The sequence below is a fragment of the Hordeum vulgare genome, chromosome 1H (assembly GCF_904849725.1).
Source record: "Hordeum vulgare subsp. vulgare chromosome 1H, MorexV3_pseudomolecules_assembly, whole genome shotgun sequence".
In the NCBI taxonomy this organism is placed as follows: Eukaryota; Viridiplantae; Streptophyta; class Magnoliopsida; order Poales; family Poaceae; genus Hordeum; species Hordeum vulgare.
In genome coordinates this window covers 215715426-215739749 of record NC_058518.1, presented here as the reverse complement: position 1 = coordinate 215739749, position 24324 = coordinate 215715426, and positions in this window count along the sequence as shown.

Sequence of the window (24324 nt, the reverse complement as noted above, 5' to 3'; positions counted from 1 at the left end):
CACGGCCAGCTCCAAAGATCTTGATTTGAGCTTGCAACGGACGTCACTCTCATCATTTGAAAATCTCCTCTAATCTTGGGGCAGCACCAAGCTACAAGGTGAGCTCGTTTACAATATGCATCTGTCGTTGTATGTCACCAAACTTGGATTTGCTCCATTCATGCAACGCTTGGCTAAGGCGCCAAAGTTCGGCATTCGAGGTGGAAAGGTGGAATCTACCACCCATTGGCACTGCCGAGGATTGGTAGACCAACTCCTTGAAACCATCAATGAGCTCCCAATAAGCTTTGTATTTCAATCTCTTATTCGTTTTCAAGATTACGTTATTACGGAGTAGCAACTGGTAGTGGTCCGAGATCGATGAAGCTTATGGAAGAAGTTTGGCCGCCGGAACAAGATCTCCCAATCCATATTGGAGAACGCACGGTCCAGACGCATGAGAGTTGGAGACTCTTGCTCGTTGCTCCTCGTTTACTGTCCACCAATCAGCAGTAACTCATGAAGGCTGGACCTGTGTACCACCCCTGGATTTCAGCTATAGTAAGTTAAGTAATCAAGCTAAAATGATCACAAGATTAAGCTAATCCATGTTGCTAAACAATGCATAATCACATTGAATAATATCTCACATCAAATTCCTTTCAAAATTCAAATTCATTTAATAAGTGGTTTACATTTTTTTGCAAACCTGAAAACTGAAATCTTGGTTGGGTTACAAATATTCACAAAGTAATTTCCATGTAGGAACCCACATCATTTGAAACATTTAAATGCTCTTAAACTAGTTAAAACTAAACCAACATCATTAAATTTGTCCATTTTATTTTAAAACAAATACTTAACCCATTCAAATTAAATTGGAACTTAATGTCTAGCCCTAGAAGATTGCATAGTATTTATGTGACAAGTTTTATTTACAACAAAAATCTTTTGGTATGAAAACAAAATAAAACAGTAGCTAAATGAAAAATAAAAAAATATAAAGAAAAGGGGTAAGGCCGATTGTGTCACTCGGCCCTAGTGGCCACAGTGCACATGGCCCAGCCCAGTCGCGCCTCCTTCAACCTCCTGCTCACAGGGGCGTGTTTGACGCTCACGTGGCGTCCATGGCTTGCATCGGACATGGGGCACCAACCCACTATGTCCATGAGCTACGTCAGCCTTGACTATGTCTTCTTCTCTAAGCCATTGGAGATCACAGGATGCATAGCGACGCGTGCGTCATCTTCTTCCTCCTCTGTGACCGCAGCTCTGTCGCCAAAATTCACCGCCGACACTACATCACCGTCTCCCACGGGCCTTCTCTACAATATTGTGTGCATCACCTCAGGCTCCCCCCCCCCTCTCTCTTTGTGTGCCCCTACGAGCTCGCTAGCTATCCTCCATTGATGTTGTAGTCCCGTAGCCGCGGTTGAGCTTGCCTACATGAACCCCGTCGCCGCAACTCGTGGCTGAGCTCACCGTCGAGCTCCTGGGGCTCCCAGGTGCCCAACACACGCAGCAACGTGCTTCCCCGTGCTCCGTATCCTACTCCTCACTTTTGCCTGAAAGCACCACTTCCTCTGCTCAACGCCGGTCGCGTTTCAGGCCACCTCTGTGTTGGGAACGCGACAGAAAACAAAAAAAAATCGGTACTGCGAGCACGCCAACGATCACTATGGAGACGGCATAGAAGGTTTGCTCTTTTTGTTACCGACTCATAGCGCATCGGAAGTAGAGGCGATGACGATCGGCAGTGCAGATCGCCGCAGCTAGGATTTACAACCTCCGAACCGCAAGGATGTACTCCCTCATCTTCCCCTCGGACAGCCCTCTGGGAGGCAGTCGGACAGTCCCTCGGATGGTCTCTCAGACAGCCCTTTGCGAGGACCATCGAAAACCAAACGGTCACTCGGACAGCCCTTCGGGAGGCACTCTCGAACTTAGACCGAAACTACGATCTCTCTACAGAGTTGCACACATACGGCGTCATCTATCCATTACGACTTCGCCGTCCAGAACTAGTTCCCACCGAAACCCAGACAGCCTTTCGTCTCTACGAAACTATTTCCGTGGGAGGGAGAGAGAGAAAGCCAGATCATGCATGGCATGTGTGTGAGAGAAAGAGTGTGAGTGGAGAGTGCATCTTCACCTCTATTTATAGGAAAACTCAAGGGGTGGGGTGGCACTTGAAATACCCAAAAAACCCATGAAAGTGGTCCTTCACAAGGCCATAAAGGGAAAGCAAACGGTTGCCCTTATCCTTCCATGTCATCCCCTCAAGATCTTTTGGGAAGATTACCTTTAGATATTTTCCCAAAAAGCAACCAATCAGTGCTTTTCACTATTCATCAAAAACATTTTTCGTCACCGAATAAATCCAAAAATATTTTTCTGGGTCCTAGAATAATTCCAGTACCCACTAAAACAATTTTGGACATGTCCCGAAACATTTTCACATCAGTGATTTTCATCCGTGAAAAGCAACCAAAGCGGTTTCGGTAGTCCGGAACATTTCCGGTTTTTGTCTCTGGAAAATCTCAAAAGTTACCAGAACAATTCTGGTACCCTCCAATAATTTCCACGCGTGTGCTGAAACCAATTTGACTTAATGGTATACCCCGAAACAACTTTTCGGTTTTGTGGGAACTCTTCGAGTGTTCTCTTTGTGGAACTCTTCCGTTGTCCCAGAAACTTTTCCGGTGATTTTCTCTCAGACTCCTGTCTAGTATTCAGCAGATAGATGACCCTTAAGTGTGTGACCCTATAGGTTCGGTGAAGTATAGACATGACTGGAACACTTTCCAATCAATGATCAACATCGGAGCCGTGGACACCCATATTGACCCCCTATACCCACACGAATAAATATTCGAGCGAACCTCCAGTTGCCATGTGTTATTCCTTTTACTTTGCTATATGTTACAAACACCCAAGGTGAGACTTGTCAGCATCCTCGTGAATCCACACTTGTCCACTATGTCAGATACCTCGTTATCGGTTTTGTTCTCTTTTCTCGTTTCTGTGTTTCGGCATCCGTGTGATCAAATCACAATATGTTTGGACAGACGATGATGGATAATGTAACAGTGAGAGGGCCCAAAGAATATCTCTCCATCGTCGGAGGAGCAAATCCCAATCTCGAGCTACCAAGTTACTTGCCATACTTTTCCATGAACCTGTAAGCAGCCGTAATAGCCACCCTGTTAAAATGACGTTTAACAAACCCCAAAGTTCACGAGGCAAGTACGAAGGAACTCGATACTCTCATGGTCTAAGGGATTATGCAAATGTTAACTTTCTTTGTGTTATTAACCATTAACTTGTGATAAATGTAACTCATAGCATAACATCAATTGGGTCGATTCAACACAAGTGTTCTACTAACATTGTGCCCTCAAAGTTGTCGGCATAGTCATGCCCATGATCAGGAAAACAGAACCATCATACAATACTTGAGCTAGTCTTAGAGGCCACACTAGGAATACTTTTTAACGTTTATCATTCCACACGTGCATATGAGTCTTCCTCCGAGCCTCGTGGTTGTTGTAGACTCGAGAACCATAGCAGTTATAGCATGGAACATAAACATAATTATGAACATGGAGATAAACAATAACATTTATTATTGCCTCTCGGGCATATCTCCTACAGACTCCCACTTGCACTAGAGTCAATAATCTAGTCAGTGCTAATGCACTTTACACCTATGGCATACCGGTGTAACAAATGTTTTGCTTGTGGTATAACCTGATGTCCAACGGATCTGACAACTTCAGTTCCGTGTGTATCTTTGCATCTCCTCGCGTTTTCATGCTTTCACAAAATTCATATTTTGTGTGGACTTGGCTTTGTATATATGTGAATTACTAGTCGAACCTTGATTCCTCAGACTAAGTTATGGAGCAACTATCTGCAATAGTGTCCCATTCACAAAAGCCATCTTGGAACCATACTAAGTTCATGAATGAACTATATGATTGAACATCTTATTTTTCGCTTCTAAAGCATCAACATACTTAGCCTTTGTTATAGAATTTGCCACAGTAACTTGTTTCGAACAATTCCAACTTATTGTGCCACCCTATTGTGTATTACACAAAACCTTAACTTAAATCGAAAATCGCATGGAGTATTGATGAAGACTATATCGATGTAATTACTTACAACGAGCACTTCATAATCTCTCTTGCGAGAAAACGTGTCATTAGTGCTACTTTAGTAATCAATGACATTTTTCACTGTTCTCCTATGATCAGTGCTTTGATCACTTTGGTATCTGTACTCGCAACAGCTTGGGAGTATCGGACATATCTAGTTGTTTTACATACCATGGAATACATGATTACTACAAACACAAAAGTGTGTGGAATCTCCATCATGTATTTGCTCATCATTGTTTTTAGGACACCGAGTCTTGCAAAACTCTTTCCATGTGACTTCGGAAAGAATCACTCCTTGCAGTTTTTAATGCTAAACTGTTTTAGCATCTCGTCAATATGTATTTTGGCTTAGCCCTATTAGGCAATTCTGTCTCATAGATAAACATGCCTAATGTCAAGGCTACTTAGCTCAAGCACTTCATCGAAAAACTATTTTCAATGAAGTCCTAATTTCTGTCAAGAAATTTATATTATTTCGAATCAACATTGTGTCAAGCACACAAGGTTTTTAGAAATATTATTATGCTCCCACTTAGTTTCTTGTAACCACAAGCATCTTCGTTATCCATTGATGAAATCAAAATCCTTTGAATGTTTCATCAAAAATGAAGATTCCAACTCTATTATGCTCTCTTGTGTCCATTGCTGGAACTCTGAAGTTTGCATACTCACTAGCATCCTCTGGATTGACAAAGTACTTTGGACTTTATCACATGCAAGTCCTAGGTTGCATTTCCATCTCATGGAAATCATTGTTGGCATCCATTATCATATCTCATGACCGAAATATGTATTAATTGCTATTTTAACCCGAACCGACTTTAAGCATCGCTACGGAGAAACAATCTCGCCGTAGTTAATTATTTGAATTTGTTATAAGTAATAAGTCAAGCTTTATGGATAAAACACTTCTATTTGTATCAGTTTATAGTTCCATTAGTATTCGTTAGACTCTAACTCTTTCAAGCGGTATATCATTTGTATGGAAACTATCTCAGATTATATTGGCATTTAGCCAATTCCGGAGTGAGGGCCCATCAACGCTTCCTTGCGTATCTTAGGTATATTGTTGTCTAACAACAATATCTCGTTTGCGCACCTGAGAGGTTTGCACCAGTTTTGCCTATGTGGTTCAGCTGCAAGTTCGACCGAAGTCCATACATCTCTTGTAGAGGCTTCTGTATCAGTCGTGGTAGGAAACTCTAGAATCACTTCCAAGGTTCCTTTCCTTTGATCTGATAACGAAGATATTGTTATCTCATCGATTTGCACCGCCCTCCCACTCTCCTTTTTGTAAAAACCATTTTTTACAAAATCATACCGTTCTTTGTGGCAAACCTTTTTGCCTCGGTATAGTGAGGAAGGAATACCCAATTACTTGGGATAACCTACAAAGTAGCACTTGTTTGATTGGGAATAGGTTTGTAAACATTTTGCACAACCCCCATATTCCAAATGTTAAGAAATGATATATCATGGTTGGGTGTACCATACCATGGAGTCATTTCAACAGATCTGATGGCGCTCTTTTCACTGTAAAAGTCGTAGTCACTAAATCATTACTTTAAAAGGGATAATGGAAAATTGATTTATGTCATCTTTGATGTCACCATGTCATAAATGGTTTGATTACATCTTCTCGGACATTCCACTCACAGTGGTGTTCTGGGAATTGTAACTTATGAAACCTTTTTCACAACTCATCACACATTAGCTAAACTTGTAACTCAAAATTTCCTTTCCGCAATCTAATTGTAGAAACATAATTTTATTGTTACAATAATTTATACTTCCTTTTTGAAAACCTTTTGAACAATTTCAAAAGATCCAAACTTATGTCTCATCAAGTAAATATCCATATATCTTCTTGAGTCATTTTTGAAGATAGATAAATCCAATACTAGAAAGAATGTTTATTGGACTACATACATCAAAATGTATGATCACCAATAAGTTTGTTGCTCGTTCCTTATGGCATGTGAATGGTATTTCAGTCACTTCACTTTTTGGAGGAAAGTTGCAAGTGTCACATGATTTATAATCAAATGACTTCAAAATCCATCATTATGGAAATTTTCCATGCGGGTTTCTCCAATGTGACCAAATGTAGTGCCAAACATATGTGGTATTCTTTTAGTCTTGGGACATTTAGCATCAGTGTTATGGATGTATTATATTACCATCAATAGTCATAACATACATCCCATCCTTGATGGAAGCATGGCCCTTATGTTATTCATGATACTGAGCAACAATTGTTCTTTTATGAACAACCCTGTTTCAACAAACATTATGCAATGGGCTAGAGTGTATAAAACTCTAAAATGAATTATGAAGGTAAACATAGAGGTAATATATTATTATCAATATTCATAACATACATCTCATTCACAATGAAAGTATGATCCTTATGTTATTCATAACACCGAACATTAAAAGTTCCCTTATGAAAAACCTTCTTGCAACAAACATAATGCAATGGGCTAGAGTGTATAAAGCTCTAAAATGAATTATAAAAATAAATACATATCGTAATACAGAGATGGAAGGTATAGTAACTTTTACTATGTTCCCAGCGCGTATCCAAAACTCATTACCGGCAAGTCTTTTAGGTCGTAGTGGTTCTTGCATCGAGTTGCAACAGAATGCAATCGAGCGAGTATTCCTGTGGTCAACTTTTAATCACAATACCCAAGAATTATGGACTAACAGCTTAATCACAATTTCCAAGAAATATTTCTTTTTACCAGCCCTCCAAACATCAATAACTTGTATGACTTTCATACTTGAGTTGGACATTCCAGACTTCTTTCGTTTTGCCTTTATACTTCTAACAGTTTAACTTTCAGTCTTTCTCCTACTCTCAGAAGAAGCACCCAACTTAAAGAGTAGTGTTAGCCCCGGACTTCCAAGGTGTGTAAGTCATACTGACACCCTTTGAACTTTCCCTTTCTCTTTAAGTCGTTGTTCTATTCACCTTCATCATATGACACGCGTTCTGCTGGATCCCTCTCCTATCTGTCAAATGCACAGTAAAGAGTTCACTAATACTTTGCAAACAAACATTGCTTTGGATATCTCATATCTTCTAGCATTTGTTTGTATCTGAAAATAATTTTCAGTTCCATGAATATCACATAACTACCCCAAACTTGTGAAGTTCGGGTCCTATGGAAGCAAGCATATTACACTTGATCGTAACGGAATTCTAGTTTTTGGATCGAAGGATGAGAGTTACATCATCCATAGCACAGCGGGAGAATACCGAGAGCATGTGATAGGACAAAGTCCTTCTGAGCACTCTTGAGGACAATCCTCACATTACGTTACGAATCGTAAAGATTTAACCTGATAAATAACAGCTTATTCAATTTTAACATGGAAAGTGGTAACGCGATCCATTATTCTATAACTATTATACAAAACACACTTGGACTATGTTCATTATTAATTACACTAGTGAATAAACAAATTTATTCTAAAGTGCGCTCCCACTCAAATCAATATCTCTCATAATTGATTGTGAGCGATTCAAGACCCATATTTCAATTCAACGCCATGGTTCGAGTTGAACTCAAATGGTGTGAACTTCAATCGGTAGGCAAACTTGCTGATTACATCTCGATGTGATTCTTGTTTATCTTTCGTTGTGTGTGTTCTGAGCTCAGGACTGTCCTGCGTGAACGTCAAGTCAACCAAGTGATCTTGTTGCGAGGTCTCAACTCACCCGCCTCATATTCTCTAATCGTTCGCACCCATGGAGATCATGTGATGCCCCGAAGAGATAGGCATCATGACAGTGCTACACTTGGGAGAACACTAACTTCTTGATATTTTGAAGTGAGAGATCACCCTAATAAAAAGCGAATATCGTGCAATCAAAAGGGTGCATCATAACGGATAAACATCTCAGGCAATTCATAATAGCATGATATAGTATAGCCCCTTCTAACGGAGAAGTCAAGTATTTCTTCGTCTTCGGCATTCGCGTAGGTGTTCACCTTCGCGAAGATTGCCACCACCTTGTCGATGCATCACATAATGTTTTTATCTCCATAGTGTATAAAAAATGCATTACTTAAGGTTGACACGCAGGTCATTAAAGTAATAATCATATGGCTCCATCCATCATGCCGAATCATGACACGTAGGTCATGTTAATTTACATTATATAGTCATCTCATACATAATCAAATTGAATATCAGGATTGCTATACCAAATCTCATGCACATCCTGCAAAACCAAGTTAGACGCCTCTAATCGATTAATGCAAAAAATTTATTTTTCGTGGCTTCTAAGGTTTTGACTTAAACCGCAGCTACTAATGTTCATCGTCAGGTATGATAATTCAAGTTGCTATATTAACTTTCCAGGGTGTATGAAACACGAGATAATAAAATCTTGAGCCCCATACTAAACTTCGTCATACACATGACCCCTGTGCAGATCATATCTGCATTGCCCTTTCGACTATGAAACATCCATCTTTCTCAACTATGGTGGACCCCAAAGAACTGTTAGCATTTCGTTGATCTGTCGATCAGCATACTCAAGAGCAGCATGAAAGGATCGCGGATTGCCAGAACTTTGTCAGATTCCACCATGTCGTCAAGAACAGGATTACGAAAATTCAAAGGAAGCAACAAGAACATCGGGTAACAGATTTCATCTGCTACTCGCACAAATAATTTCTAGTAATAGAACTCATCTACTACAAATTATATTGTGCAACACCCATACATCTCATGTATTTTAGATCGTAACATGCATCTACGCATAGCCTGGATCTTGATGCCATTGTTGGGGAATGTGACAAAAAACAAAAAAAATCGATACTGCGAGCACGCCCAGGATCACTATGGAGACTGCATACAAGGTTCGATCTTTTTCTTACCGACTCGTAGCGCAGCGGAAGTAGAGTCGATGACGATCGGCGGTGCATATCCCCGCAGCTAGGATTTACAACCTCCCAACCACGAGAATGTACTCCCTCGTGCGCCCCTCGGACAGCCCTCCGGGAGGTGGTTGGATAGTCCCTCGGACGGTCTCTCGGACAGCCCTTCGGGAGGACCATCAAGAACCAAACGGTCACTCGGACGGCCCTTCGGGAGGCACTCTCGAACTAAGACCGAAAATACGATCTCTTTACAGAGTTGCGCATATACAGTGTCATCTATCTGGCAGTGCTTCGCCGACCAAAACTAGTTCCCACCGGAACCCAGCCAGCCTTTCGGCTCTATGAAACTATTTCCCTAGGAGGGAGAGAGAAAGCCAGATCATGCATGGCATGTGTATGTGAGAAAGAGTGTGTGTGGAGAGTGCATCTCCACCTCTATTTATAGGAAAACTCAAGGGGTGGGGTTCACCGTAACGAGAAAGAGGTCGTGCGGCAACAAGGATGACCATGTCGCCTTGAGAATGACAACATATATCGCGTGGCAAAGGGAACACAAGTATGAAGTACATGTTCACCTAATCAGCTTCATCGGACACTTGGAGTCGCCACACCTTGCTAGAGGCTGCTACCGACTAGCTGAGTCGGACGTGGTCTGACTCGCGACCAAGTGAACGAGAACCTAAAGGGTCGCGCACTTAAGGGAAGGAACACCTGGGCTTTAGGGTCCGTCTCAGGCCCAAGAGTTGAGCCTGCGCCAGACACTTATATATACTGGAGGTTCGGCACACTTATTCAATTGATCGCTTCGACACCATCATTAGGGTTGTGCATGTGTTGGACCTAGCCACCTCCACTCGCCGCCGCCAACTGTGTGATCCGGACCTAGAACTCCACCGCACGGTGTTCCTCCTGCACACGCGGATACCGTTAGAGGTGGTGCACCTGCCCCGTTGTGGCAAACCTGTACGTAGGATCCAGCGGCAGACTTTTCATGGGAGAGGGATTCAACGATCGGTTGTTCAAGGGAGTTTGGACGAGGAGGAGACGCACCACGCGGACGTGCTGACACATCTACTTCCGCTGCATGGCACTTCACATCTAGTGGTAACAATTTGTGATCCATCTCCGTAGCATGTTCTTGGTTGTTCTTCGCGTAGGAAAATTTTAATTTGCATGCGATGTGCCTATGGTAGAACCCAAAAATGGTATCAGAGCCTCTGCTATAGGATTTGGTATTCAGATCGGATGCATATTTGATATGTGGAGGCGGCGAACGTGATCTCTTGTCGTTCAAGAAATCGGCTATATGCACGGTTGATGAGATCAACCACACATCGGGATCATTGTGGCTATTTTTTCTATCCATCGTAATCATGAGGTCGTGACACAACCTACCCCTACCGGTCGGTTTCCGCCAACGGGGTTAACAGCGAAATGTAAATCCAAATCGGGTTTGCGATGATCGATGAGATCGGTCCGATCAGAAAATCCGGCGTGATCGGAGTACATATTTGATATGTGATTTTGGAAAACATGTGTGTAGCGTCGAATATTTCGTAGACGATCACAGAAACCAGTAGAATGTGATTCTATGCATAAGTTTGTTTTGCAGGTTTGATGTGAATAGTATGGCTAATATGTATGTGATGCATGTGTGTAATTTAACATGACCTGCGTGTCATGATTATGAGACGGCAGGAGCCAAAGTGTTGTCATTATATTGTATAACAACCTACATGTCGACTTGTGATTCTCTCTAAATTCATTACTAGTCGTAGTAGTTGGAGGACAGAGATCAAGTTCGAGGTTTTGGTGTCCCGGCGTGACGAACTGGATGGAGTTCCACCCTAGACATCAGAGTTGGAGCCGGCTTGAAAGGACGTCCATGAAGGAGCCATAAAATTACACATATTTATGTTTATATGTGATTGATATTGCTTCTTATTTTCTATACATGTTATAGTGTAGAAATATCCCTCGTTAATATCAAGCAGATTGCCATTCCGGATGTTGCACCTTCGCACGTCAAGTACGTCCAGTGGTGGACTCATAAAATTGAGGTGCTACTAGGTGTCCTTGAACTGGAGGGATCGTGTCATACACGGACATGCATTGCGTCAGGTTAACTTGACAATGCTATCAAAACCGTTTTGGTCCTTGTGGCAAAGAAGGTTGGGAGTCGGGGTACAAGATATCTACCCGACCAACAAGAGTCGTATAGAGATACGATTTGCAAGGTGTTTCTTACCGAATAGGCAAGTTGGCTAACAGTGGTGCTAAACCTCACTAGTCGCTCACGCTAGACGGATCCTAAATCACTGAGAGTTTGCGGAGGGATGCCGACTTTAGTGGGAGTAGTTCTATTTGAGGCTTGAATTACTCTGCATAAACACATGGCGTAGTGATTGCATATTTTCTGTTGTAGATCAATGGCACCACCTGCTCAAAACTTTGCATTGAAATCAATTCAGGAAAAGGATAAATTGAATGGAACAAACTTTACCACCTGGTATAGAAATCTGAGAATTGTTCTCAAGCATGATAAAAAGGAACATGGTCTAGAGGATCCACTTCCACAAGTACGTGCCGATAATGCTAATGCCACAACCAAGAATGCCTACCAGAAACTTGTTGATGAGTCGAACGAGATCAGCTGCCTCATGCTGGCTTGTATGGAGCCCGATTTGCAATATCATTTCAAAGATATTGCGGCTTTCTATATGATCAAGAGTCTCAAGACCATGTTTCAGGTGCAGGCTAGGACCGAAAGGTTCATTGTATGCCGATCCTTGATGGATTGTAAGCTGAAGGAAGGTGATCCACTGAGCCCGCATGTGATCAAGATGATCTGATACATGAAAGCTTTGGATCGTTTGGGCTTCCCGCTCTTGGATGAGGTGGCTACTGATGCAGTTCTAGGTTCTCTTCCAGCTAGCTATGGGACATTTATCTCGAACTATCATATGCATGGCATGGATAAGAAGCTCACTGAATTGCATGGGATGCTCAAGGTGGCACAGCAGGATATTAAGAAAGCCACGCATCAAATGTTGATGGCGCAGAACTCGGCAAAGTTCAAGAAGAGTTGTCTCCGTCGCTGAGCCGAAGTCCGGACTGAACTCAAAGACCATTTGCTTTCATTGCAAGGAAGTTGGTCACTTGAAGAGGAACTGTAGCAAGTGGCTTACTCAGCATGGCAAGAAGGCCGGAGATGCTTCTTCAGGCAATGGTACACTTATTACATATGTTATAGACATTTTCCTTGCTCACATACCTAGTAGCTCTTAGGTATTTTATACCGGATCGGTTGTTCATATTTGCAACTCGATGCAGGGGCTGGTAAGAACTAGGCGTGTGGCACAAGGGGAGATTGACATCAGGGTCAGCAGCAAAGCAAGAGTTCTTGCGTTGGAGGTCGGCACGATGCAGCTCCAGCTTCCTTCTAGATTTATTTCGGAATTGAATAATTGTTATTACATTCCTGCACATAGTCGGAACATTAATTCTGCCTCATGCTTCATGAGTTAGGTTATGAATTCAATTTAAATGACAATGGTTGTTCATTTTATTTGAATGGGATGTTCCATGTCTATGCACCCATTGTATATGGGCTATTTATTTTGAATCTAGAAACGGAACCAGTCTATAACGTGAATGTCAAGACGCATAAGCCTAATGAGATAAATCCGACATACTTCTAGCATTGCTGGCTTGGACACATTAGTCTGAAACGCATGAAAAAGCTCCATGATGATGGACTCCTAACTTCGTCCGACTTCGGGTCGTTCAAGACATGTGAATCATGCTTGCTAGGCAAGATGACTAAGTCTCCTTTTGCAAATAGTTGAGAGAGGGCGTCCGAGCTGTTGGAGGTTATACACAATGATGTGTGTGGTCCAGTGCGCACAATGGCTAGAGGTGGCTATCAGTACTTCGTGACTTTAACCAATGACTTGAATAGATATGGATATATCTATTTGATGAGGCACAAGTCACAGACTTTTGTAAAGTTCAAAGAGTTTCAGAACGAGCTTGAAAATCAGCTCGACAAGACGATAAAGCTTCTACAATCATATCATGGAGGTGAGTACATGAGCCATGAGTTTGATGATCATCTGAAAAGCCAAGGTATAGTACCTCAGCTCACACCTCCGGGTACATCGCAGATAAACGACATGTCAGAACGGACAAATCGAACCTTGTTGGACATGGTCCGATCGATGATGAGCAAATAGGATTTACACTTGCCATTTTGGGGATACGCTCTAGAAACTGCAGCTTTCACACTTAACAGGGTACCATCAAAATCCGTAGACAATACACCAGATGAAATGTGGACTGGGAAGAGTCCTAGTTTGTCTTTTCTAAAGATTTAGGGTTGTGAAGCATTTTTCAAGCGACTCATGTCGGACAAGCTTACACCCAAATCAGATAAATGCATATTTGTGGGATATCCGAGGGAAACCTTAGGATACAGCTTCTATAACCAAGAAGAGAACAAAGTGTTTGTTGCTCGGAATGGGGTTTTCTTAGAGAAAGATTTTCTTAGCCGGGAGTCCAGCGCGAGAACGGTGCAACTCGAACAAATTCGAGAGCCACTCGAGGATGACTTGGCTGGTAATGAGATCATACTCGAGTCAGACAGGGAACCCGTAGTGGAGTCGGCACCGGAGCCACGGAGGTCAGATAGATTTCACAAAGTATGTGATGTGTTGTTGCTAGAAAGCGATAAGCCGGCCACATATGCATAAGCGATGGTAGGCCCAGATTCTGAGGCATGGCTTGAGGCCATGAGATATGAGTTAAAGTCCATGGATGATAATAAAGTCTGGGAATTGGTTGATCCGTCGTGTGGCGTAGTAGCCATTGGTTGCAAATGGGTCTTTAAGAAGAAAACCGATGTGGATGGAAATGTTCTGATCAACAAAGCTCAGCTTGTTGCTAAAGGTTATGGACAAGTTCAAGGAATTGACTACGATGAGAGCTGCTCGCCGGTAGTGATGCTGAAGTCGGTGAGGATCATACTAGCTATAGTTGCATATTTCGATTATGAGATATGGCAGATGGATGTCAAAACGGCTTTCCTTCATGGAAATTTAAAAGAGGATGTATACATGATACAACCCGAAGGTTTTTTCGATCCAACTAACACTGCTAAAATATGCAAGCTCAAGAGATCCATTTATGGACTGAGGCAAGCAGCTCAGAGTTGGAATATTTGTTATGATGAAGTCATCATTGACCTTGGTTTCATCAAGAACAAAGAGGACTATTGTTTATACAAGAAGTCTAGTGGGAGCTCGGTAGTATTTTTGATCTTGTATGTGGATAACATACTACTTATCGAAAATGATGTTTTGATGCTGAACTAAATCAATGAACCATTGAATGGCAAGTTTTCAATGAAGGACCTTAGAGAGTCACTGTACATTTTAGGCATCAAGATCCATAGAGATAGATCGAGGAGGCTTCTCGGCTTAAGCCACACCACGTACATAAACAAAGTGTTGAAGCGGTTCAACATGAGTGAGGCCAAGAAAGGGTTCTTGCCCGTCTCACATGGTATAAGGCTAAGCAAGACTCAGAGTCCTATGACTTCTAATGAGTGAAACTGGATGAGTAGGATTCTGTGTGCTTCGGCAATAGGATCCATCATGTGTGCCATGCTATGTACATGACCTCATGTTGCCTATGCAATAAGCTTAACAAGCAGATACTAGGCCGACCTAGGTGAGAGTCACTGGGCAGCGGTGAAATCTATCTTGAAGTACCTAAAAAGGACTAAATAGATGTTCCTAGTTTATGAAGGTGAGGAGGATCTTAGTGTAAAGGGTTACGTTGATGCTAGTTTCCAAACCGACAAGGATGATTGTCGATCGCAAACTAGATTAGTGTATATCATCAATGGAGGAGAAGTGAGCTCGACGAGTTCCAAGCAAGATACGGTGGCCAACTCCAATACAAATGCTGAATACATTGCGTCTTGTGAAGCTGCAAAGGAAGGTGTTTGGATTCAGAAGTTCCTCGAGGATCTTGGTATATTCCCGGGCTGGCCAAAACCGTTGGACCTTTATTGCGATAATTCAGGTGCCATCGCACAGGCCAAGGAGTCGAGACAACACCACAAGAACAGGCATATAGACCAAAAGTATCACCTGATACGAAAGCTCGTACTGAATGGTGATACTAATTTATGCAAGATTCTCACTTATGCAAATGTCGCAGATCTGTTGACTAGGCCGCTTCCACAACCCAAGCATGAGGGGTACGTTCGAGCTATGGGCATTCGATGTCTATTTGATTGACTCTAGTGCAAGTGGGAGACTGTTGGAGATATGTCCTAGAGGTAATCATGTATGATGATATTTCCTATGTGTTTATGAATAAAGATAGTCCTTGGACATTATCAGTGATGTGTATTAACAAGTACGTGAGTTGTTTGTGAGACTGTACATTGTATGATGACTGACCTAAATGGCTCCTAGTTGAAAGAGTTGTGGACGCGCAACCAACTAGACTAGCATTTGATATGGTGGATAGTCTGGTCTCACTAACCATGTAGCATTGGATGCTAGCCGGATAATATGGACTCAGAAAGATCTGGCTAGCATCCGGCTAGCATCCAATGCTACATGGTTAGTGAGACCGGACCATCCACTGTTTCATATGCTAGTCTAGTTGGTTGCACGTCCACAACTCTTTCAACTAGGGACCATTTAGGTCATTCATCATACAATGTATAGTCTAACAAACAAGTCACGAACTTGTTAATACACATCATTGATAATGTCCAAGGACTATCTTTATTCATAAACACATAGGAGATATCATCATACATGATTACCTCTCGGGCATATACTCGACAAAGTATGAAGTACAAGTTCGCCTAACCAGCTTCATCGAACACTTGGAGTCGGCACGCTGATAACCCACAAGTATAGGGGATCGCAATAGTTTTCGAGGGTAGAGTATTCAACCCAAACTTGTTGATTCGACACAAGGGGAAGCCAAAGAATATTCTCGAGTATTAGTAGTTGATTTGTCAATTCAAACACACCTGAAAGACTTAGTATCTGCAGCAAAGTATCAATAGCAAAGTGGTGTGATAGCAACAGTAGCAACAGTAACAGTAGCAGTAGCGACAGAGTAATAGTAGCAGCAACGACAGCTATAGCGACAGAGTAACAGTAGCAGTAGTGACAGCAGTAGCGGCAAAGTAACGTACCATGGACCAGTAGGAAAAACTCGTAGGAATTGGATCGGTGATGGATAATTATGTCGGATGGTATTCATCATGCAACAGTTATAACACGGAGAGATATGTAACTAGCTCCAGTTCGTCAATGCAATGTAGGCATGTATTCCGTATGTAGTCATACGTGCTTAGGGAAAAGAACTTGCATGACATCTATTATCCATCCCTCCCGTGGCAGCGGGGTCCTAATGGAAACTATGGGATATTAAGGTTCTCCTTTTAATAGAGAACCGGACCAACGCATTAACACTTAGTGAATACATGAACTCCTCATACTATGGTCATCTCCGGGAGTGGTTCTGGCTATTGACACTCCGGGGTTGCCGGGTCATAACACATAGTAGGTGACTACAACTTGCAAGATAGGATCAAGAACACACATATATTGGCGACAACATAATAGGTTCATATCTGAAATCATGGCACTTGGGCCCTAGTGACAAGCATTAAGCATGGCAAAGTAGTAGCAACATCAATCTCAGAACATAGTGGATACTAGGGATCAATCCCCATCAAAACTAACTCGATTACATGATAATCTCATCCAACCCATCACCGTCCAGCAAGCCTACGTTGAGATTACTCACGAACGGTGAAGAGCATCATGGAATTGGCGATGAAGGAAGGTTGGTGATGACGATGGCGACGATCTCCCCTCTCCGGAGCCCAGAACGGACTCCAGGTCTGCCCTCTATAGGAAGAACAGGTGGTGGCGGCGCCTCCGTATCGTAAAACGCGATGAACTCTTCTCCTTGATTTTTTTCTGGGCGAAAGGGACTAAATAGAGCTGGAACTGGAGGCGATGGAGCTCCGTGGGCCCCACAAGCCTGCTAGGCGCGGCTAGGGGGGGACGCGCCTGGTGGGCTTGTGGGATCCACGCTCCACTTCTTTGGTTGATTCTTGCGCCAGTATTTTTTATATATTCCACAAAAAATCCTCGTAAATTTCCAGGTCATTCCGAGAACTTTTATTTTTGCGCAAAAACAACACCATGGCAATTCTGCTGAAAAGAGCGTTAGTCCGGGTTAGTTCCATTCAAATCATGCAAATTAGAGTCCAAAACAAGAGCAAAAGAGTTTGGAAAAGTAGATACGACGGAGACGTATCAACTCCCCCAAGCTTAAAACCTTGCTTGTCCTCAAGCAATTCAGTCAACAAACTGAAAGAGACAAAAGAAAAACTTTTCCGAACTTTGTTTAATCTTGTTGTTGCAACTATGTCTAACTCATATCCAGAATTTCAGCAAGATCACAAGCTAACCACATAAGCAAATTACATCTAGGTCTCACGGTAAACTCATATCAATGGCATAATCAACTAGCGAGCAATAATAATGAGTTTCAAACATCAACACTTCAATCAAAACAATCATGAAGCAGTGTGAACAGATGGTATCTCGCTAGCTCTTTGTGAGACCGCAAAACATAAATGCAGAGCACCTTCAAAGACCAAGGGCTGACTGAACATTGTAATTCATGGCAAAGAAGATCCAGTCACAGTCATACTCAATATCAGTCAAAAGCAAAGCATAAAAATGACAGAGGTGCTCTCTAATTGGTGCTTTTATAAGAAGAGGATGACTCAACAGAAACATAAATAGATAGGCCCTTCGCGGAGGGAAGCATTGATTTGCAGAGGTTCCAGAGCTCAAGCTTTGAAAACAAAGATAATAATTTTGGGTGGCATGCTTTCATTGTCAACGCAATGACCAAGAGTTTTTATCATCTTCCATGCTACACATACTATAGGCGGTTCCCAAATAGAAAATTAAAGTTTTGACTCCCCCACCGCCGATCAATCACACTCCACGATTAGCCGAATCCTCGGGTGTCATCCATACCAACATCAATCGAGGGGAAGTTTTGTTTGCAGTTATCTTTTCGATTTGAGCATGGAACTGGGCATTCCAATTACCGGCCCCTTTCTCATGAATGATAGTGAATAAACACATATCGAGGATAATACGCCTAGCATGGAAGATACTGATAGCCCCCTGTCACCACATGAGCGGTTCGGGCATGCAAAACAGATTATTTCTTGAAGGTTTAGAGAGTGGCACATGCAAATTTACTTGGAACGGCAGGTAGATACCGCATATAGGTAGGTATGGTGGACTCATATGGAACAACTTTGGGTTTATTGAAGTGGATCCGCAAGCAGTATTCCCGCTTAGTACAAGTGAAGGCTAGCAAAAGACTGGGAAGCGACCAACTAGAGAGCGACAACAGTCATCAAAATGCATCGAGATTAACCAACATTGAGTGCAAGCATGAGTAGGACATGAATCACCATGAACATTAATATCATAGAGGCTATGTTGATTTTGTTTCAACTACATGCCTAAACATGCGCCGAGTCAAGCCACTTGAATCATTCAAAGGAGGATACCATCCTATCATACTACATCATAATCATCTCAAAATTCATGTTGGCATCCAAGACAAACCATTATAAGCTCCTAGCTAATTAAGCATGGCATCAGAAACTATGATCTCTAAGTTGTCATTGCAAACATGTTTCTCTCACAACAAAGCTGAATCTGGAACGATGAGCTAGTCATATTTACAAAAACAAAATAGATCGAGTTCATACCAGCTTTTCCAGCCTCAGTCACTTCATCATATATCGTCATTATTGCCTTTCACTTGCACGACCGAACGATGTGAACAATAATAAGAGTGCTCGTGCATTGGACTAAGCTGGAATCTGCAAGCAAACACAAAGGAGAAGACAAAGTAATTAATATGGCTCTTTGACAGATAAACAGATATGCATGCGAGAGCCACTAAACATTGTAACCATGGTCTTCTACCTTGACCCAAAGAAAAATAAAACTATTTACACTGGAAAGATCCCAATAAGCAAAAGAAGAACGAGAAATATTTTTGGGTTTTCTCAAACTAGACAAACACATGAGAAGAAAGCGAGAAAAAGAAATAAACTAGCATGGATGATACAGCGGCAAAGTGTGAACACCGACTATCAAAATGAAAGTGTGAGCATGAATATAAAGTCGGTGAGAAACACGTACTCCCCCAAGCTTAGGCTTTTGGCCTAAGTTGGTCTACTCCCAAGGAGGGAAATAACCGTCTCCGGGGTACTCCGGAGTGGACTGAGGGTGCCACTGCTGTGTGAGCTCCTCTGGCTCCCACTGATAAACTAGCGTCTGGTACTCGACTGGTAGCTCGGGCAGGGGCGCCTGTGGTTGGGCTATGCCCCAATATGCGTAGATGTCCGAGGGCATGATAATGTACCTGCGTAGATCAAGATTGAACAAAGAAGGAGCAGGCAAGGTAATAGTCTCACGAGTACCCCGACTAAATATCAGGTTATAAATCATCCTCCTATTTATATCTTTATCAAGAAAGTCATGGTGAACCATGCTATCATAATCTAGATATCTCTCAGGAAGAAGAATCTCTTCTTCCTCGTCCAGTCTAATGGGTATCTCAAAATGTCTAGCAAGACGGGTAGCATAGATACCTCCATAAACAACGCCTTTAGAACGGTTCGTGTTCAACCGTTGAGCTACTATAGCGCCCAAGCTATAAGTTTTATCATTATAAAGGGCTTCGCGCAAAACCACAAGATCTGGGGAGCTAAGGGCCCCAGCTTTCCCACGGCCAATCAAACATTTTCCCACGAATAATGAGAAGTATTGAAGCATGGGAAAATGTATGCTAGCAGCTCTAGCGCAAGACACTCCTCTCTCCTCTCCTACAACAATTGTGTCTATGAAGGCCTCCAAGTCCCGTGGACGAGGTTCATGAATATCCCCAACATAAGGTAATTTGCAAACATTGCAAAAATCCTGGAGTGACATGCGCTGGGGGATATCATATAACTTGAACTCAACCATAGGAGGATTCTTCCTTGGATAGAAGTTAAAGCTTTGCACGAAAATATTAGTGAGGAGGAGGTATTGCGGACACTTATCTTCAACAAAGGCAGTAAGGCATGCGTTCTCCACAAAGTAGTAAAAGTCCTCATAAAGTCCGTCCACGCGTAAGAACACATCGCTTGGCCACTCGCACGCTCGAACTTCTGCAACTCGGGGGACCGGATACTTGGGTTTATTCTTCTCATGTTCATCATCCTTGGGGTCACGGCTTGAAGAGCCTCTTAAGAACCTCCTCATCTTTTCCTTTTTCTATCTCTGAAATTTTCTGAAATTTTTAGTGACTAAGGAAAAGTGAACAAGGCCCAACAAAACTCGTAGCAACTACTCCCACAAGTGCCTAGAGGCCATATCACGCGTCAAAACTACTTGGGACCAACTAAAATTAGCATGCAAAGCTCAAGAACAGGGTCACCAAGGCAGCAAAAATACGCGACATATAAGGCACTAGAGCAAAAAATAATTGGACCAATGGAGGAGTGACATACCAAGGAGCAATTTCCCCAAAACAGTTTGGTGAATGGGGCTTTGCACAAGGAGATCGAAAATCACACAAAGAAGAGCAAGAACGCGGGTTTGAGCTGCGAAACGATTTTTTCTGGAGGTAGGAGAAGCAGATGGGAGCTAGAATGAGTGGAGGGGGACACGTGGGCCCCATAAGCCTGGTAGGCGCGGCCAGGGGGTGCCCGCGCCTCCAGGGCTTGTGGCCCACTAGTGCAGCCCCTTGACTAGCTCTCCGTCTCAGAATTTTTCAAAAATTCCAGAAAAAATCATACTTGATTTTCACGGCATTCGGAGAACTTCTATTTTCGGGGTACTTTTCTACGGGACACTAAAAGCAGAAAACAGGAGACACTAAAGCTAAATCTATCATTTTTCTTCTAAGCGACCGAAGGTGAAAGCTTGGAACAGAGGTTTGTGACTCCTCGATTCATCCATCTCATGGTCATCAAAAAAATCCGTCAATGAGGTTGATCAAGTCTCCTTGACAAAAAAATTCGAATCGCAAAAGAAAACGGAGAATTTTCGAATAGCCACTAGGTTACCTCAATGGGGATGTGCATATCCCCAACAAGCAAATCATACTTCATCTTAACAGTAGGTATAGGGCATTCAAAGCTCCCAATAAGAATCGATGAAGTTTTTTCAATAGCATTGATGCAATGTACTCGATATTGTTTCTTCGGAAAGTGCACCGTATGCTCATTACCGTTGACATGGAAAGTGACATTGCCTTTGTAGCAATCAATAACAGCCCCAGCAGTGTTTAAAAAGGGTCTTCCAAGGATGACCGCCATGGCATCATCCTCGGGAATATCCAGAATAACAAAGTTTGTTAAGATAGTGACGTTAGCAACCATAACGGGCACATCCTCGCAAATGCCGATAGGGAAAGCAGTTGATTTGTCGGCCATTTGCAGAGAGATTTCAGTGGATGTCAACTTATCCAGTTCAAGCCTACGATAAAGAGAGAGAGGCATAACACTAACACCGGCTCCAAGGTCGCATAAAGCAGTTCTAATGTAGTTTCCTTTAATGGAGCATGGTATAGTGGGCACTTCGGGATCACCTAGTTTCTTAGGAGTTCCACCCTTGAAGGTATAGTTGGCAAGCATGGTGGAAATCTCAACCTCAGGTATCCTCCTCTTATTAGTAACAATATCCTTCATGTACTTAGCATACGGAGACATTTTGAGCATATTTGTCAAACGCATTTGCAGAAAGACAGGTCTAATCATTTCAACAAATCGCCCAAAATCCTCATCATCCTTTTTCTTGGATGGTTTGGGAGGAAAGGGCATGGGTTTCTGAACCCATGGTTCCCTTTCTTTACCATGCTTCCTAGCAGTGAAGTCATTCTTATCGTATCTCCTATTCTTAGGTTGTGGGTTATCAAGATCAACAGGTTCAATCTCCACATCCTTATCATTGCTAGGTTGAGCATCATCATGAACATCACTATCGATATTATCATTAGGCTCATGTTCATCACCAGATTGTGTTTCGGCATCACAAACAGAGACATCGTTTGGATTCTCGGGTGTAACAGCAATAGGGTTACTAGCATGCAAGTTCCTATCATCTTTCTTCTTCTTCCTAGGATGACTAGGTGCATTAGTGCTAACTCCTTGAGAATCTTGTTCAGTTCTCTTAGGATGACCCTCAGGATACAAAGGTTCCTGGGTCATTCTACCGCCTCTAGTGACGACTCTAACAGAATTGTCATTCAACTCATTGAGCAAGTCATTTTGAGCCTTAAGTACTTGTTCTACTTCGGTAGTGACCATAGAGGCATGTTTACTCAACAGCTTAAGATCATTGACATTTCTGTCCACACAAGCACTTAAATGACTAAGCATACGAGCATCTATTCCAATTGTCTGCTAACATAATCACTGAAACTCTGTTGTTTGGCAACAAAGTTATCAAATTCATCCACGCATAAGCTAGCAGGTTTATCAAAAGGAATATCACTCTCATTGAATCTACGAAGAGAATTTACCTCTACTACCTGTATCGGGTTATCAAGACCATGGATCTCTTCGATAGGTGGTAGATTTTTTACATCTTCAGATTTAATGCCTTTCTCTTTCATAGATTTCTTAGCTTCTTGCATATCTTCATGACTGAGGAATAGAATACCTCTTTTCTTCGAAGTTGGCTTCGGAGGTGGTTCGTAATAGTCCAAGTATTCTCGTTGCACAAGATGTTATTCAATAGGATCTCAGCTTGTTCTACGGTTCGTTCCCTAAAAACACAATCGGCACAAATATCTATGTGGTCTCTAGAGGCATCGGTAACTCCATTATAGAACATATCAGGTATTTCATTCTTCTTATAGAAGATATCAAGTATTTTTTGCTTGGGTGGGACCGCAAAGCGCTCGAGAGAGCGCTCAAGAGGAGAGCCATTCATATACCATACCTTGGAATTCTGAAGTGCTGCATATACCACATAGTTTGCATAATACTACCCACAATGGGAGTAACATAGGTAGTAACATAGATGCCACCTAAGCAAAAAATATGACGTGACAACTAATTAATGAGAAGAGACAAATTGAGTAACTTAGCTAGTTACTCATACTATGAGTAACATAATGCATATCAAGGGAAAATAGTCTATAAGCTAATAAATAAAAGGCTCAATGTTACTAGTCCTATGTTACTATCCAGTGTGAAGGTGGTAACTTAGACTAATAACATATGCATGGGACGAGGATTTGTGGCTCTCAGATGTTGTCCCCCCTCCCCAATATCAGTCTCGTTCGTTACTATAGTGAGATCTTGACGTTAATTGTTAGAAATCATATATACATTAATATACGAGCTATATACTAACAACATATACGTGGTGTGGTGGGCCGGGAAGTAAATGATGATCGTACTTTTAGTACAGGCAGGAACATGTCACTTAATTTCCCCTTTCAACATGTTGCGGGTGTCAGACGATGCAGAGAGTGGTGGCTCTGCAATTTGGGCACACTGTGCACAACATTCAATTATGGGAGTGGACTGGAAAAGAAAACAACATAACTCACTTTTAGTTATGATCTAAGACCAGAATGTTAATTCATAGAAATCTTGGGAGCATAATTCAATGGGAAAAGCAAGTTGGATGCAAGTTGTAGTTAGAACAAAAGTTGGTTGCAAGATTAGCAGAGAACAAAACATAATGGAGAAAAAAATGTAGGTAAGATGTGAAATAAGGTGGAGATTACCAGGTGATGATGATAACAAAACATAATGATGAAAAGAAATGCACGTAAGATGTGAAGTAAGATGAAGATTACCCTGGCGATGATAATATTTAGCACGATTAATGTATGTCCAAAATCCGAAGCATATGATAGTAAATCAATTGATGTATTAGCAGAGAGGATGACACGAGTATTAATTTGCACCTAACATGGGAGCATGGATAACTGTCCAGAGAAGTTGGGCACACAAATTTGAATGAAATTTCACTTTTCCTCTAACAAGAAAATAACATGTGCGCTGGCTGGCAGATAAGATAACAATCTAATGAAAAAATGTAGCAAAATCAAATATCACAATCAACAAGCGCATATATATGGAGACGGGGGGTAGGATTACAACACATACCTATACTTTGGTGCTACCTAGAACG